Source organism: Anas acuta, chromosome 6, assembly GCF_963932015.1.
Source record: "Anas acuta chromosome 6, bAnaAcu1.1, whole genome shotgun sequence".
NCBI lineage: Eukaryota > Metazoa > Chordata > Aves > Anseriformes > Anatidae > Anas > Anas acuta.
In genome coordinates this window covers 32737274-32744380 of record NC_088984.1, presented here as the reverse complement: position 1 = coordinate 32744380, position 7107 = coordinate 32737274, and the positions used below count along the sequence as shown (strand labels likewise).

Genomic DNA, 7107 nt, shown 5'->3' with positions numbered 1-7107 from the left:
CGCCTGTGTGATGAAGCACGCTTCTGCCTACCTTCGTTTATAAAACGTTTATCAACTCCTTCTAATCCATCCGTGTTTACAATAGGATTATGTTGAAATAGCTATGTTTTTTTTTGAAGTGTAGTTTGGAAATCACGTTATGGAAGGAAGTGAGGAAGCAGAAACAATCGTGGCTCAGGTGAAGAGGGGAGTGGGCACTGGGGTGCAAGGGGCTGTGCACTCAGGGAGTTACTTAAAGGTTATTTGAGTGATTTCACCGGGCATGAATCCTTCCCAACCTCTGGGACGCCTTTGATTCGGCTCTGTCCTGCCTCCTCTGAGGCAATGTCCCCTCAGGGATGGGGCTGTCCCTCAGGGCTGTGCCCAAGAGGAGCCACCCTTCACTGTCCTCAGCAACCACACAGCTCCACGGGCCCCAGGTGGGTTTTAATTTACAGAACAAGCGTGCCAAATTTTTTGGTGCTCTTATTTTTACCTCAGGACCACATCCCTGCTATGCCCTTTCTCCCAGGGCTTTGTTGGTGGCGTCCCCTCTCTCCTGGGTCAGCCACCTGGGAAAGTTTTGAGGATCAAAGAGCATCTTTCCACTCAGGAAGGAGCTCCTGCCTGTTTCCTTTAACAAAGCCCTGAAATACAAACTGCCTAGAAAAAAAATATCGCCAATTGTGATGAGGATTGGGTTAAAACAATATATAGCGCCAGGCAGTGAGATTTTACATGCTTTCCTCTCTCCTCACATGGTGGAGGGGAAACTTCAGGCATTATCTCCTGGAGTCATGAGGTGGCACAAATTCGTAAGCAAAAAGGAGGTTTCAAACCCTCATATTTGTTGAGAAACAAAACAAAAACAAACTGAAGTGGCTCAGAACTCAAAAGCATAGCGACACAGAAGATAGCTTTCAAAGCCGTTATTCTAAAGCTAGTAATTTACAAGGAGGTGAATAGAACATAATTTTCTGAGAGAATTCCCGTGATCTGGGTGTTTCTGTACAGGCCATAGTCTAAACCTGTTGTGTTCTTTTTAACAGACAAAAATTCCTCATTTTTGTTCAGCAATGTTGTGCGTAATCCACACGATGGCGCCAGAGGCACGGCTGTTGCTACTGATGGGCGTCCTGAAGGGGCTGTTGCTTCTCCTGGTTTTGGTCTGATATTCTGACAATGCAGTTTGTGCTACCAGAAGCACCCTTACCAGAAAACTAACTGCAGCCAGAAAATACACACCATTTTTTCACTCAGGAGCCTGATCCTGTATTATATCGGATTAGGCAGGAGAGAAGCATGCAGGGGAAAGTGTTAATGCAGAAGGGTGTCAAGAGGGAATGAATAAAACAAACTGGTGGGAATTGCAGAATCTGGGTGCCCAGAGGTAAGATGTGAGCCTGCCTGTGAGGTCCCATCATGCATGGAGTGCACCCCATGGACTGGCTCCGGCGTGAGCATAGCACCTTGGTCCTGGGTCTGTTGAGGCTGAGAAGGAGATTCACGTTCTTGGGGGTGCCCTGGTCACCCTGCTCACAGAGTTGGTGGCTTTGTTGCAGTGATGAGATCTGGCAGGACAAATCCCACTGTCCACACACAGGATAAAATTATAAAAGAGCTATGAGATGGTAGCTGCTGCCCTAAGCCACAGAAAAACAAGCTTTGCCTAGGCTTCCTATGTCAGTTCCTGAGGTCAGGAAATGCCTCAGACATGTGGCAAGCAGAGTGATATTTTTCTTTTTATATTTTCTTTTTTTATATTTTATATTTTTTTATTTTTCTTTTTTTTTTTATATTTTTCTTTTATATTTTTTTTGGGGGGGGGGAGGAGGGGGGAATAAGGGTGGTTGTGAAAAAAATGGACATTAAGAAAAATTATTTTCTTTTTAACACGCAGCACTGTGTTAAGTGACAGTGGTGTACACCTTCCTTCTGGTCTCTGCATCTTCATTCCTCATGTGGACATAGTCACAGGGTGAGTCTCTAATTTTGATTTTCCCCCTCTTCATGGTGAATCTTTCTCTTTGTTAAGGTCATCTGCCATACCTGTAAATGGCCTGTCTGTCCATCCAGACCTGTGGTACAGGCAGCTCAGGGGAGAGATGCAGATTGCCATACATTCATAGTCATAAATTCTCTTGAACTAGTACCTCTCCTGCTCTCATATTGTGTGGCTAGTGCCAGATTTTTTCCTTTAAGACTCCAAACTGCTAGAGCAATCTGTGTTATACCAGTAAGCACTACAGTCCCCAGTCATACACAGCATTAGCATCACCACCTTTCTCATACCATAAGTGCTGCCAGCATGTCATTAAGGCACTGATTCAGGGGGCTCTAACACAGTGCATTACTGCCCAGATCTGAGGACACTGTGACATCTGGGCTTTGTCGCAATTTGGTTTGGCTGAACCCCTCTTTTGGGTCACTATTTATGCTCTTTTTTATGATTTTCAGCATTTATAGGTCATTGCTACAGCTGGAAAGAACACATAGTCTCTTCAGTGCCTCCTTTTTTGGGAACAATGTCAAATGTGTTTACTAAAAGGAATGTAATTTAAAGCATTATAATGCTGAAAAAGTGCATGGGGCCTAGCAAAATGCGAAACTTATAAACAAGGAAGTTGTAGGTTACCTGGAGAAAAAGTGTTCAAGTGGAGATCTGTGGGTAAGACAGATTAAATGAAATTTGTTCTGGTTTTGGTCAAAATGTTCCTATTTTTCATCTGAGGAGTGTATCTTCTCCAGATACAAAGACTGTGCAAGGCTTTCCAGGTCTGAACCGTTCTTTGTCAGGAATTCTCTTCTTTTTTTTTTCTTTTTTTTTTTCAGAGTTATTCTTTGCTGTCTTTTATTTCCACTGCAGGTAAACAATTATAAAGGAATTGAGCAATCAAATCCCATTGCATGCATTTTTTTTCTGTCAAATAAGCCATCTACAAGCTTCCACTTGTGTTCCTGGACTAGGACATCATTAATCCTATGACATCTGCAGCAGCAGCTATTGCTGTGCAAGCATGTTCTCTTCTAGGAATAGGTGTGTTGGATTTAGTTTTGACAACAGATGATTTTATGTGGGAAACTACATGTAACTGCAGGCCTTGAATGCAAATATCCTAGTTTTTCTTAGAGCTTTTCCTGTGCAATTGGCATGTATGTGACTTTTAAATCATTTTTGATATCCAGTTTGAAGTGGAGGAACCACTTGCAGGCATGTTTTTCACAGCTGATCAGTCATTGAACAGAGGCCTTCAGACAGCAGGTAAACAGTGGGTACAAGCCCTGAAGGTGACAACTTCTGCCAGAGGGCCTCAGCTGTCTGCATATTTGGGTAACAGAGACTCCTTTTAAAAGACATTTTAAAATGATTCTGTGTATTCCTCTGCCTTGCTACATGTAGTGGTGCTGCTGTTTATAAAGTCAAGCTGCAGGAAAAAACAGAAGCTTCGAAAACACAGTAAGGGACAGCACTGAGCCCTCTCACAAAGCTCTTTATTCCCTGTTTAGACTTTCAGTCTCTCGCAAAGAGAGTGCCCAACTATTCATGTCTGATATGAATACCCTGGAGCTTTGGTTTCTGAGTAGGTTATTTAAAGGTTATGTGCTGTCTTCTTTCAAGAAGAGCCCAGGTGCCAATTTAGCATGTCTGGCCATCAGGGGACCTGCATGATCTTTGTCCAACTTTTCTATGTTGGCATTATAGTGCAGGGCAAGCTTGAACAAGATGCAGGCTCTCAACTTACGTCTCCTCTGATATGTGACTGTCCTTAGTGAGCCTTTGCTTGGGGTTACACGGTGTTAATATGCGTGTGTGATGTGATGTGACAGAGAGACTGTGGCCAATGAGTGGTGGGCCTCCTTTGGGGCGCTGGTAACCTTCCTCCGTCCCGACAGAGCACCACAGTCAGGCTCTCACTCGCTGACCACACATAGCATATAGACACACCGCTACCAGGAGATCCAGCTCCTTCTCACTGGAGAGACACCACAGCCCTTCAAGACCCTTATGGGAAGTCAGTCAGCTGGGTATCAGCAAGGAGAGGGATGTGGGAATCAAGTGTGTAAGTCTCATGAGCAGAGAACATGGCTTGGCCTGAAGATGATGATGTCCATCCGAGGGACAAGTTTTTTTTCCTCATGTCTTTTTATGAGAAACTTTAAACCATCATGTTTAAAATGGAGTTGCCAATCTAGGGTGCTGGTCTTGAGTCTGTGAAGGCTTCTCATGCACACATGTGCCAGCACATCTTCTTCTAGGAGTTGGGCAGCTGTCAGCAGTTTTCAACATGTGCCGGTACTGATTTGGAGCAGGATTATGTGAGTTACTCAGAATTTTTTTTTCAAAATAATTTCCATCAGAGCTCAGGAACAGCAGCACTCCCAGTGAAGAAGTTGGAGGGGTTTCAACTGTAGGGAGAATTTATTAGGTCAGTAACCACCGAAGGAAACTTCAGCTACTGAGATGTTCATCAGTCTATGTTCCCTTTAGCACATGGCATGGGATAAAAGTTCGCAAAGATGGCTGTGAAGAATTCAAAAATTCAGCAAAGTTTGTCTCTTACTCAGATCTGTTGGCCTTTGTACATCAGACACAGACCATTTAAAATTTACTTATTTTTCAAGTGACACAGATCAGAGCTGCAGTTTCTGAATGTAAAAGGCACACAATGGCATTTACTGAACACAATGGATGTTAATATGTGAAATTTATATTGCTGGAGGTTGAAAGTATTGTTGTTGTCTGAAACAGGGCTGTGCACATATGGCCTCATCTCCCAGAACTGGTTTACTGCCTGTGTATGTAATCAATGATGTATTTATACAAGGATGAAAATGTACTTCTTTGCTCTCTATTATATCAGAATCAAGACGAGTGGCATCCTGTGTGCTGGCAACAAGCACTTCCAATAGCTTTTTAAAGTGTCTCTCCTCAAGCAATATCAATGCTTACAGCCTCAGACTTCACATTCATTATTTGTTTGGTATTTGAGGGAAAGCCATTCCATTCGACTGCTTTAATAGTGCTCAAATGATAAAGTTAATGCTGAGATCAGTCCCATTAGCTGTTTCTTTATAAGTGCCAAGTAACTATGATGCTAAGGTCTCCTGATTCCAAATTATGTAGCTTTTCTACATAAGCTTAGGTATTTTATTTGCAGAATACATTGCGACATTTCTTGTGTTTGTTTTTTTTGTTTGTTTGTTTGTTTTTTGTTTGTTTGTTTTTCAATTAACCATCTCTGAGGGTTTGGATGCTGTAGTGCTAACGAGATACTCAGCATTTCCTCCATTTCCTTCAGGGTCTTCAGCTGAGATCCAGCCTAACTCAAGCATTAACCAAAAATGTTCTCACCAGTTCAGTGTTGGTGGGGTGAAATGAGCTTGAGAGGTCTCAGTTGCAGCTTGTGCTATGAATTCATTCCCCTGCTTTGTGTTAATTGTGTTAGACACAGAGGCCAGGAGCCATTATTTGCCTGCACCTATTAGTGCAGGCAAATAGAAAAGTAAGTTTTCTTATCCCCAGTGTAGCAAGGGGCTGGGAGAGAGTCGGTTTGTATTTACTGGAGTAGTGCAGAACTGGGGTGATGGAAGCTCCTACAGACCTGCACAGATTAATGTAGTCACTTTAACATACACTGGGGAGCAAAGGATTTCTTTAACAGATGTTTCATAGCTTTCAAGAACCTGAATCAGCTGAGCACCAGTCTCACACAGGTGTAGGTGTTGGGTTTAGAGATTGCAACCATCCCATTATACCTTTCTGCATTGCCCTGTAGTGCTTAGCAGGGCTGTTTTATGGTAGTAGAGCTGCAATCTGAGCTTGTGTAAGTATTGACCTCCCTTATGGGTTTGGCTTGTTACAGAACCTTAGCAAACTTGTCAAAAAAAAGTAGGTAACTCCTGCTCTTTTTAAATTGTTCTTGATATGCGTGATGTGACCTATATGGTTCATCTAATTGACGGGTTTTATTTTATCAGGGAGGTGCAAAAGGTCCAGTAATAACATCAGTCCTCACTTAAAAGATCAGTGATGGTCCTGAATTATGAAGGAATAGAGCAGAAGAAGCCTTGTAAATTAAACAAAGGCAGAAATGTTTGTTGTTGATTAAAACCAAATTTAACTTTTTGGATATGCAGGAGCATTACAGATGATAAACTTTGGACTGAAACCACTTCTTAAATTAATGAGGCGGTAAATAAGTGCTGTCATTTGTGTGGAGAACAGCTTGAAAAACGGCAGTGTTTGGTATAGTGTGGAATAAAAAATGAATCATTTTTTCTTTCACAAAGACCCGAAGAAAGCTCTTTCTTGAGCAAGCAATCTGGAGGGCTGATACTTGGGAAGACAAGACAAAACTTATTTTGTTTTTCTGACTCCAGTTTGGTAGACCTAAGAAGCGTAACAACTAAAGGACAGAGCCTAAAACACGCATCCCTGGTCTCCCCTGGGGTACTAGGTGTATGGTGTGTGTTAACATACATGCTGTTGATGGAGGGATGTGCAGTTTAGGATGTGCATGTCCTCTGTTACTAGGGTGTAGGAAGCAATAAATTCCTTTTACCTGGAAAGAGAGAATTTTCTGTTACTTTTGCTAGGGCTTTTGAGATTCAACAGGGCTTGTGTCTGCCCAAGCCCTTGGGGGGTGGTGGTGGAAAGAGTTTAATGGGGGCTGAGAGCCTGGGAAGAGGATCTTCTAAAAGAAAAGAGACATTTTATTATTATGGAGCACCAGGAAGTCTGGAAAACAGTCTGGAAACCTTGCTTGCTTTGGGAAGTGAGTCTCTAAACCACTTTGCATTTTTGTGTATACTTCAGAGTATAATTATGAATACCAATTATTATGGCTGTTTCTTTTAATCAGCATGAACTGTCTGTCTTGTAATACTTTTGATGCTGCTAAGGAAATACGTGCACATGTCTTTATTGGTTTTTTGTCAATCTCCCTTGTATGTTTCTTAGTGCAAAACCTTTCCAGAGGATTGGCAATAGCCTTTCTTTTACAACAAACAGTTTGATTTAGGAGTGCTGCTGCCCATCATTGCTACATTAGTGAAGAAATGAAATGTTTATGGGCTAATCTATACCATCCTCCCAAACCATAGATTTTGGTAATGGAAAGTTCAGTT

At 42.2% G+C, this 7107-nt stretch overlaps 1 protein-coding gene across 1 annotated transcript in view; it reads left to right on the top strand.

Annotated features, from left to right (window-relative positions):
- The first annotated feature begins 10 nt into the window (after positions 1-10).
- Positions 11-7107, top strand: part of CPS1 (carbamoyl-phosphate synthase 1) — a 177464-nt gene continuing 170367 nt past the window's right edge. Inside the window, exons 1-2 of the mRNA XM_068686431.1 lie at positions 11-178; positions 1880-1957. The gene's annotated coding sequence lies outside the window, so the exon portion shown is untranslated. The remainder of the gene's footprint in view (positions 179-1879; positions 1958-7107) is intronic.